This window comes from Prionailurus bengalensis, chromosome X (assembly GCF_016509475.1).
Source record: "Prionailurus bengalensis isolate Pbe53 chromosome X, Fcat_Pben_1.1_paternal_pri, whole genome shotgun sequence".
Classification (NCBI taxonomy): Eukaryota; Metazoa; Chordata; class Mammalia; order Carnivora; family Felidae; genus Prionailurus; species Prionailurus bengalensis.
The window spans coordinates 107,485,578-107,496,821 of record NC_057361.1 but is presented as its reverse complement, the minus strand read 5'-3'; the positions used below and the strand labels follow the sequence as shown (position 1 = coordinate 107,496,821).

The 11,244-nt window shown below is 40.0% G+C and overlaps 1 pseudogene; it reads right to left on the bottom strand.

Annotated features, from left to right (window-relative positions):
- Window positions 1-8,629: 8,629 nt before the first annotated feature.
- LOC122477144 overlaps window positions 8,630-11,244 on the bottom strand; it is a 57,841-nt pseudogene continuing 55,226 nt past the window's right edge.

Genomic DNA, 11,244 nt, shown 5'->3' with positions numbered 1-11,244 from the left:
TCTTCCTTTATTTCCATCTGTATGCCTTTTCTTTTCTTGCTTTATTGTACTGACTAAACCTTCTAACACTATGTTGAATAAGAGGGAGTGAGGATGGACATCCACCCCTTGTTCTTGATCTTAGTGGGGGACCATTCAGGCCTTCACAATTGAGGTATGTTAACTGTAGGCTTTATGTAGATGCTCTATATCAAGTTGAGAAAGTTCCTCTTTATTCCTATTTTCTGAGAATTTTATCATGATGGTTTGGAATTTTGTGAAAATTTTTTTTATGCATCAATTGATATGATCATGTAATTTTTCTTCTTTAGCCTATTAATATGAGGGATTGCATTGATTAATTTTTCTAATATTATACCAGTCTTGCATTCTTCATATAAATTGTACTTGATCTTGGTGTATACTTAATTTTATGTGTAGCTGAATTGTTTTTTCTATTATTTTGTTAGACTTTTACATATGTAGTCATGAGAAATATTGGTATGTACAGTTTTTTTTGCACTATATATCTGGTTTTGGTATCAGGGTAATACTAGTTTTATCAAATGCATTTTGAAGTGTTTCTTCCTCTTCTATTATCTGAAAGATACTGTGTTGAATTGGCATTTATTCTTTAAATGTTTGGTATAATTCTACTAAATTTAATTTTATTATAATAGTACTCAAATTATCTATTTTATATTGGGTGAGGTTGTGGTAGTTTGGATTTTTTGAATAATCAGTCCATATCACCTAAGTTGTTGAATTGTGTGCATAGAGTTTTTCATACCATTCTCTTACCATTTTGTTGTCTACAGGGTTGTGGTGATATCCCCTGTTTCATTCTTATATTGGTGATTTGTGTTTTATTTTTATTTCTTTGTCAGTCTCTCTAGAGGTTTGTCAACTTTATTGGTCTATTTATTTATTTCAGGTTTGTAGATTAATTTCTTAATAAATAGGTTAAAGAGAAGTTACATCTTTGCAATATTGCAATTTTCTACTAATAAACACAACCTATATCTACTTGTTTCCATAGTGTTTTCAGTTTTTTATATGCAAATATAACAGCTATTCATTTATTATAGTAATATATAATTTGCTTACCAAAAAACTAATTAAAGAAATTTTTAAGGGGCACGTGGTGGCTCAGTTGGTTAAGCATCCAACTTCTGCTCAGGTCATGATCTCACAGTTCATAGGTTTGAGCCCCACGTTGGGCTCTGCACTGACAGCTCAGAGCCTGGAGCCTGCTTCAGATTCTGTGCCTCCCTCTCTCTGCCCCTCCAACACTTGTGCTCTCCCTCTCTCTCTCTTTCAAAAATAAACATTTAAATAAACAACAACAAAAAGAAATTTGGACAACAGAAACATAATATAAAGGAAAATACAGAGGTAAATAACAATCCCATATAGTTGTATCACACATAGAAATCCACTGTGAACAGTCTCTCGTGTGTGCTGGGTATTATTATGCAGCATATTTAATTTCACGTTGTGTAAAAATGAAGCTTCACATTTGATCTCATGATAGTAGATATTCTCTAAAGTACAATTTATAACTGCCAACATTATATCACATAAATATACTACAATTTTTTCTTTTTTTTTTTTTTTTTTTTCTGAAATTTATTGACAAATTGGTTTCCATACAACACCCAGTGCTCATCCCAAAAGGTGCCCTCCTCAATACCCATCACCCACCCTCTCCTCCCTCCCACCCCCCATCAACCCTCAGTTTGTTCTCAGTTTTTTTTATTTTTTTATTTTTTTATTAAAAAAATTTTTTTTTTTCAATGTTTATTTATTTTTGGGACAGAGAGAGACAGAGCATGAACGGGGGAGGGGCAGAGAGAGAGAGGGAGACACAGAATCGGAAACAGGCTCCAGGCTCTGAGCCATCAGCCCAGAGCCCGACGTGGGGCTCGAACTCCCGGACCGCGAGATCGTGACCTGGCTGAAGTCGGACGCTTAACCGACTGCGCCACCCAGGCGCCCCTGTTCTCAGTTTTTAACAGTCTCTTATGCTTTGGCTCTCTCCCATTCTAACCTCTTTTTTTTTTTTTTCCTTCCCCTCCCCCATGGGTTCCTGTTAAGTTTCTCAGGATCCACATAAGAGTGAAATCATATGGTATCTGTCTTTCTCTGTATGGCTTATTTCACTTAGCATCACACTCTCCAGTTCCATCCACGTTGCTACAAAAGGCCATATTTCATTTTTTCTCATTGCCACGTAATATTCCATTGTGTATATAAACCACAATTTCTTTATCCATTCATCAGTTGATGGACATTTAGGCTCTTTCCATAATTTGGCTATTGTTGAGAGTGCGGCTATGAACATTGGGGTACAAGTGGCCCTATGCATCAGTGCTCCTGTATCCCTTGGATAAATTCCTAGCAGTGCTATTGCTGGGTCATAGGGTAGGTCTATTTTTAATTTTCTGAGGAACCTCCACACTGCTTTCCAGAGCGGCTGCACCAATTTGCATTCCCACCAACAGTGCAAGAGGGTTCCCGTTTCTCCACATCCTCTCCAGCATCTATAGTCTCCTGATTTGTTCATTTTGGCCACTCTGACTGGCGTGAGGTGATACCTGAGTGTGGTTTTGATTTGTATTTCCCTGATGAGGAACGGCATTGAACATCTTTTCATGTGCCTGTTGGCCATCCGGATGTCTTCTTTAGAGAAGTGTCTATTCATGTTTTCTGCCCATTTCTTCACTGGGTTATTTGTTTTTTGGGTGTGGAGTTTGGTGAGCTCTTTATAGATTTTGGATACTAGCCCTTTGTCCGATATGTCATTTGCGAATATCTTTTCCCATTCCGTTGGTTGCCTTTTAGTTTTGTTGGTTGTTTCCTTTGCTGTGCAGAAGCTTTTTATCTTCATAAGGTCCCAGTAATTCACTTTTGCTTTTAATTCCCTTGCCTTTGGGGATGTGTCGAGTAAGAGATTGCTACGGCTGAGGTCAGAGAGGTCTTTTCCTGCTTTCTCCTCTAAGGTTTTGATGGTTTCCTGTCTCACATTTAGGTCCTTTATCCATTTTGAGTTTATTTTTGTGAATGGTGTGAGAAAGTGGTCTAGTTTCAACCTTCTGCATGTTGCTGTCCAGTTCTCCCAGCACCATTTGTTAAAGAGGCTGTCTTTTTTCCATTGGATGTTCTTTCCTGCTTTGTCAAAGATGAGTTGGCCATACGTTTGTGGGTCTAGTTCTGGGGTTTCTATTCTATTCCATTGGTCTATGTGTCTGTTTTGGTGCCAATACCATGCTGTCTTGATGATGACAGCTTTGTAGTAGAGGCTAAAGTCTGGGATTGTGATGCCTCCTGCTTTGGTCTTCTTCTTCAAAATTCCTTTGGCTATTCGGGGCCTTTTGTGGTTCCATATGAATTTTAGGATTGCTTGTTCTAGTTTCGAGAAGAATGCTGGTGCAATTTTGATTGGGATTGCATTGAATGTGTAGATAGCTTTGGGTAGTATTGACATTTTGACAATATTTATTTTTCCAATCCATGAGCAGGGAATGTCTTTCCATTTCTTTAAATCTTCTTCAATTTCCTTCAGAAGCTTTCTATAGTTTTCAGCATACAGATCCTTTACATCTTTGGTTAGATTTATTCCTAGGTATTTTATGCTTCTTGGTGCAATTGTGAATGGGATCAGTTTCTTTATTTGTCTTTCTGTTGCTTCATTGTTAGTGTATAAGAATGCAACTGATTTCTGTACATTGATTTTGTATCCTGCAACTTTGCTGAATTCCTGTATCAGTTCTAGCAGACTTTTGGTGGAGTCTATCGGATTTTCCATGTATAATATCATGTCATCTGCAAAAAGCGAAAGCTTGACTTCATCTTTGCCAATTTTGATGCCTTTGATTTCCTTTTGTTGTCTGATTGCTGATGCTAGAACTTCCAGCACTATGTTAAACAGCAGCGGTGAGAGTGGGCATCCCTGTCGTGTTCCTGATCTCAGGGAAAAAGCTTTCAGTTTTTCCCCATTGAGGATGATGTTAGCTGTGGGCTTTTCATAAATGGCTTTTATGATCTTTAAGTATGTTCCTTCTATCCCGACTTTCTCAAGGGTTTTTATTAAGAAAGGGTGCTGGATTTTGTCGAAGGCCTTTTCTGCATCGATTGACAGGATCATATGGTTCTTCTCTCTTTTTTTGTTAATGTGATGTATCACGTTGATTGATTTGCGAATGTTGAACCAGCCCTGCATCCCAGGAATGAATCCCACTTGATCATGGTGAATAATTCTTTTTATATGCCGTTGAATTCGATTTGCTAGTATCTTATTGAGAATTTTTGCATCCATATTCATCAGGGATATTGGCCTGTAGTTCTCTTTTTTTACTGGGTCTCTGTCTGGTTTAGGAATCAAAGTAATACTGGCTTCATAGAATGAGTCTGGAAGTTTTCCTTCCCTTTCTATTTCTTGGAATAGCTTGAGAAGGATAGGTATTATCTCTGCTTTAAACGTCTGGTAGAACTCCCCTGGGAAGCCATCTGGTCCTGGACTCTTATTTGTTGGGAGATTTTTGATAACCGATTCAATTTCTTCGCTGGTTATGGGTCTGTTCAAGCTTTCTATTTCCTCCTGATTGAGTTTTGGAAGAGTGTGGGTGTTCAGGAATTTGTCCATTTCTTCCAGGTTGTCCAATTTGTTGGCATATAAGTTTTCATAGTATTCCCTGATAATTGTTTGTATCTCTGAGGGATTGGTTGTAATAATTCCATTTTCATTCATGATTTTATCTATTTGGGTCATCTCCCTTTTCTTTTTGAGAAGCCTGGCTAGAGGTTTGTCAATTTTGTTTATTTTTTCAAAAAACCAACTCTTGGTTTCGTTGATCTGCTCTACAGTTTTTTTAGTTTCTATATTGTTTATTTCTGCTCTGATCTTTATTATTTCTCTTCTTCTGCTGGGCTTAGGCTGCCTTTGCTGTTCTGCTTCTAGTTCCTTTAGGTGTGCTGTTAGATTTTGTATTTGGGATTTTTCTTGTTTCTTGAGATAGGCCTGGATTGCAATGTATTTTCCTCTCAGGACTGCCTTTGCTGCGTCCCAAAGCGTTTGGATTGTTGTATTTTCATTTTCGTTTGTTTCCATATATTTTTTAATTTCTTCTCTAATTGCCTGGTTGACCCACTCATTCGTTAGTAGGGTGTTCTTTAACCTCCATGCTTTTGGAGGTTTTCCAGACTTTTTTCTGTGGTTGATTTCAAGCTTCATAGCATTGTGGTCTGAAAGTAAGCATGGTATAATTTCAATTCTTGTAAACTTATGAAGGGCTGTTTTGTGACCCAGTATATGATCTATCTTGGAGAATGTTCCATGTGCACTCGAGAAGAAAGTATATTCTGTTGCTTTGGGATGCAGAGTTCTAAATATATCTGTCAAGTCCATCTGATCCAATGTCTCATTCAGGGCCCTTGTTTCTTTATTGACCGTGTGTCTAGATGATCTATCCATTTCTGTAAGTGGTGTATTAAAGTCCCCTGCAATTACCACATTCTTATCAATAAGGTTGCTTATGTTTATGAGTAATTGTTTTATATATTTGGGGGCTCCGGTATTCGGCGCATAGACATTTATAATTGTTAGCTCTTCCTGATGGATAGACCCTGTAACTATTATATAATGTCCTTCTTCATCTCTTGTTACAGCCTTTAATTTAAAGTCTAGTTTGTCTGATATAAGTATGGCTACTCCAGCTTTCTTTTGGCTTCCAGTCGCATGATAAATAGTTCTCCATCCCCTCACTCTCAATCTAAAGGTGTCCTCAGGTCTAAAATGAGTCTCTTGTAGACAGCAAATAGATGGGTCTTGTTTTTTTTATCCATTCTGATACCCTATGTCTTTTGGTTGGCGCATTTAATCCATTTACATTCAGTGTTATTATAGAAAGATACGGGTTTAGAGTCATTGTGATGTCTGTATGTTTTATGCTTATAGTGATGTCTCTGGGACTTTGTCTCACAGGGTCCCCCTTAGGATCTCTTGTAGGGCTGGTTTAGTGGTGACAAATTCCTTCAGTTTTTGTTTGTTTGGGAAGACCTTTATCTCTCCTTCTATTCTAAATGACAGACTTGCTGGATAAAGGATTCTTGGCTGCATATTTTTTCTGTCTAGCACCCTGAAAATCTCGTGCCAATTCTTTCTGGCCTGCCAAGTTTCAAAAGAGAGATCAGTCACGAGTCTTATAGGTCTCCCTTTATATGTGAGGGCACGTTTACCCCTTGCTGCTTTCAGAATTTTCTCTTTATCCTTGTATTTTGCCAGTTTCACTATGATATGTCGTGCAGAAGATCGATTCAAGTTACGTCTGAAGGGAGTTCTCTGTGCCTCTTGGATTTCAATGCCTTTTTCCTTCCCCAGTTCAGGGAAGTTCTCAGCTATGATTTCTTCAAGTACCCCTTCAGCACCTTTCCCTCTCTCTTCCTCCTCTGGGATACCAATTATGCGTATATTATTTCTTTTTAGTGTATCACTTAATTCTCTAATTTTCCCCTCATACTCCTGGATTTTTTTATCTCTCTTTTTCTCAGCTTCCTCTTTTTCCATAACTTTATCTTCTAGTTCACCTATTCTCTCCTCTGCCTCTTCAAGCCGAGCTGTGGTGGTTTCCATTTTGTTATGCATTTCGTTTAAAGCGTTTTTCAGCTCCTCGTGACTGTTCCTTAGTCCCTTGATCTCTGTAGCAAGAGATTCTCTGCTGTCCTGTATACTGTTTTCAAGCCCAGCGATTAATTTTATGACTATTATTCTAAATTCACTTTCTGTTATGTTATTTAAGTCCTTTTTGATCAGCTCATTAGCTGTTGTTATTTCCTGGAGATTCTTCTGAGGGGAATTCTTCCGCTTGGTCATTTTGGATAGTCCCTGGCGTGGTGAGGACCTGCAGGGCACTTCCCCTGTGCTGTGGTGTATAACTGGAGTTGGTGGGCGGGGCCGCAGTCAGACCTGATGTCTGCCCCCAGCCCACCGCTGGGGCCACAGTCAGACTGGTGTGTGCCTTCTCTTCCCCTCTCCTAGGGGTGGGATTCACTGTGAGGTGGTGTGGCTCGTCTGGGCTACTTGCACCCTGCCAGGCTTGTGATGCTGGGGATCTGGCGTATTAGCTGGGGTGGGTAGGCAAGGTGCACGGGGGCAGGAGGGGCAGGCTTAGATCGCTTCTCCTTAGGTGATCCACTTCAGGAGGGGCCCTGTGGCAGTGGGAGGGAGTCAGATCCGCTGCCAGATGTTTGGCTCTGCAGAAGCACAGCGTTGGGTGTTTGCGCGGAGCGAGCAAGTTCCCTGGCAGGAACCGGTTCCCTTTGGGATTTCGGCTGGGGGATGGGCGGGGGAGATGGCGCTGGCGAGCGCCTTTGTTCCCCACCAAACTGAGCTCTGTTGTCCGGGGGCTCAGCAGCTCTCCCTCCCTTTGTCCTCCAGCCTTCCCGCTTTCCGAGCAGAGCTGTTAACTTATGACCTCCCAGACGCTAAGTCGCGCTTGCTGTGGGAACACAGTCCGTCAGGCCCCTCCGCTTTTGCAAGCCAGACTCAGGGGCTCTGCTTGGCCGGCGAGCCGTCCCTCCGCCCCGGCTCCCTCCCGCCAGTCCGTGGAGCGCGCACCGCCTCGCCGCCCTTCCTACCCTCTTCCGTGGGCCTCTCGTCTGCGTTTGGCCCCGGCGACTCTGTTCTGCTAATCCTCTGGCGGTTTTCTGGGTTATTTAGGCAGGTGTAGATGGAATCTAAGTGATCAGCAGGACGTGCGGTGAGCCCAGCGTCCTCCTAAGCCGCCATCTTGCCGCCTACTTCTACTACAATTTTTTCAACCAGTCTTCAGTTGTTAAACATTTCACGGATTTTTTTGGTAATGTTTTATTTTTTTAAGTGGCACTACAGTGAACAAACTTATAAATATGTATGTGTTCTCTTGGTTCTTTAATTGTTTAAATTTTTAAATTTTAATTAAATCCATGTTACTTAACATATAGTGTAATAATGGTTTCAGAAATATAAATTAGTGATTTATCAGTTACATATAACACCCAGTGGTCATCCCAGCAAGTGCCCTCCTTAATGCCCATCACTCATTTAGTCCATCCCCCCACCCATCTCCCCTCCAGCAACCCTCAGTTTGTTCTCTGTATTTGAGTCTCTTATGGTTTGCCTCCCTCTCTATTTTTATCTGATTTTTCCCCTTTCCCTACATTCATCTGTTTTGTTTCTTAAATTCCACATATGAGTGAAATCATATTTGTCTTTCTCTGACTGACTTATTTCTATTAGCATAATACATTCTAGTTCCATCCTCAGGAAACAAGTTGTTAATGAGGATGTAGAGAAAGGGGAACACTTTTGCCCTGTTGGTGGTAATGCAAACTGGTGCAGCTGCTCTGGAGAATAGTATGGAGGTTCCTCAAAAAATTAAAAATAGAACTACTCTATGACCCAGCAATTGTACTACTTGGTGCAGCCATTCTGGAGAACAGTATGGAGGTTCGTCAAAAAATTAAAAATAGAGCTACCTATGACCTAACAATTGACTACTAGGTAGTCAAAGGATGCAAAAATGCTGATTTGAAGGGGCACATTGAGCCCCAATTACTCAGTGATCAAAAAGAATGAAATCTTGCCATTTGCAACAGCATGGATGGATCTAGAATGTTTTATTGATCTTTTTAAAGAATGATCTCTTTGTTTTGAGTATAAGACAATTATAAAGGTTTTAATGATTTCAAAAGCAGTCAGGTTCTAAACCCATTAAGTTCTGACTTGCAACTGAACCCCATGAAAACTGATATGCCCACTTTGAGGAGGTTGTCTGACCATCCAGGTCAAGCTGGATCACCACAAGGTAGAGACAATGGAGTAAGGCAGGCCTAGAGCTGGTGTGTCTTCCAGGATAGATAGGCATTCCAGATAACAGTAACACACTGGACAAGGGCCAAGCTGTAATGAAGGTGAACCAGGTGGAAGTTGGCTAACTGCACAGAAGGCTAGAGATTATAGTTGGTAATAAGGGCACCAGGATTGTCCTGCTGTAGCTTGGCCCATCTGTCCCTGACTGACAGTCCATTGAACGCTCCTACCAGTGGGAAGAAACAGCCTAGAAAGCACAGGGCAAAGCTCCGCTGATTTAATAGCATCATCTTTAGTACATCTACCTTGGTGGTGCTGGGGATAAGCTGGTCAAAACCCCTGTACAAGCCTTCTACTACAGAGCCCACAAAACCACAGCCCAGAGAGACCATAATTAGGGTCCAGCCAGTCTGGTGTTCCTACAGACCTCACCTCTCCACCAGCTGCTGTGAGATAATGTCACTCAGAACCATCAGGGACGCAGCTGTCATGACCTGTACTTTCCATGGATTTTGTAGTTTCTACAAAACTAAAAGGCAATCTACAGAATGGGAGAAGATATTTGCAAATGACATATCTGATAAAGGCTTAATATCCAAAATATATAAAGAACTTAAAAAGCACAACACCCCCCAAAAATGAATGATCCAATTAAAAAATGGGAAGAAGACATGAACAGACATTTCTACAAAGCAGACATCCAAATGGTCAACAGACACATGAAAGGATGCTCAACATCACTCATCATCAGGGAAATGCAAGTCAAAACTACAATGAGCTGGGGCGCCTGGGTGGCGCAGTCGGTTAAGCGTCCGACTTCGGCCAGGTCACGATCTCGCGGTCCGTGAGTTCGAGCCCCGCGTCAGGCTCTGGGCTGATGGCTCAGAGCCTGGAGTCTGTTTCCGATTCTGTGTCTCCTTCTCTCTCTGCCCCTCCCCCGTTCATGCTCTGTCTCTCTCTGTCCCAAAAATAAATAAACGTTGAAAAAAAATTAAAAAAAAACTACAATGAGCTATCACCTCACACTTGTCAGAAGGGATAAAATCAACAAAAAAGAAACAGGTGTTGGTGAGGATGTAGAGAAAGGAGAACCCTCTTACACTGTTGGTGGGAATGCAAACTGGTGCAGCCACTCTGGAAAACAGTGTGGATGTTCCTCAAAAATTTAAAAATATAACTACCCTACAGCCCAGCAATAGCACTATTGGGTATTTACTCAAAGAATACAAAAATACTAATTCAAAGAGTTACATGCATCCCAATGTTTATAGCAACATTATCTACAATAGCCAAATTATGGAATCAGCCCAAGAGTCCATCGACTGATGATGGATAAAGAAGATGTGGTACATACTACTCAGTCATAAGAAAGAATGAAATCTTGCCATTTGCAACGACATAGATCGAGCTAGAGAGTATTATGCTAAGCGAAATAAGTCATTCAGAGAAAGACAAATACCATATGATTTTACTCATATGTGGAATTTAGGAAACAAAACAAATGAGCAAAGCAGAGAGAGAGAGAGAGAGAGAGAGAGAGAGAGAGAGAGAGAGACTAAGAAACAGACCCTTAGCTATAGAAAACAAACTAATGGTTATCAGAGGGGAGGTGGGTGAGGGTGTGGGTTAAATAGGTGATGGGAATTAAGAAGTGCACTTATTGTGATGAGCACCAGGTGTTAAATGGAAGGGTTGAATCACTATTTTGTACACCTGAAACTAATATTATACTTTATATCAACTAACTGGAATTGAAATAAAAACTTGAAAAAAGTAAAGAACCATCTGTTTATTTCATAGATTTTCTCTATTATTTTTCTATTTTCACTTTTATTGACTGCTGTTTATTATTTCTTTCCTGATTGCTTTGGGTTTATTTTTCTTTTTGTTTTCTAAGTTCTTAAGCTGAGAGCTTAGATTATTGATTTGAGACTATTACTGTTTTTTAATATATGCATTTAGTGCTATAAATTTCCCTCTCAGCACTGCTTTAGCTGTCTTAACAAATTTTAATATGTTGTGTTTTCATTTTCATTCATTCATTCTGAAGCACTGTTTGATATCCTCCAACATTTCCTCTTTAACTCATGGATTAATTAGGAGTGCGTTTATTTTCCAAGAGTTTGAAGATTTTACTGTTATTTTACTGTTATTGATTTCATGTATGATTCCATTATGGTTGGAGAACACACTTGGTATGATTTAAATTCTTTTAAATTGGTTGAAATTTGTTTTATGGCCCGCAATATGATCTATCTTGGTATATGTTTCATGGGTACTTGAAAAGAATGTGTAGTTGACTGTTATTGGGTGTAGTGCTCTATTTATCCTGTTGGTTGACTGTGTTGCTCAATTCCATATACTTGCATATTTCCCCCTAGTATAATTGTGGATTTGTCTATTTTTCTAAATAGAGA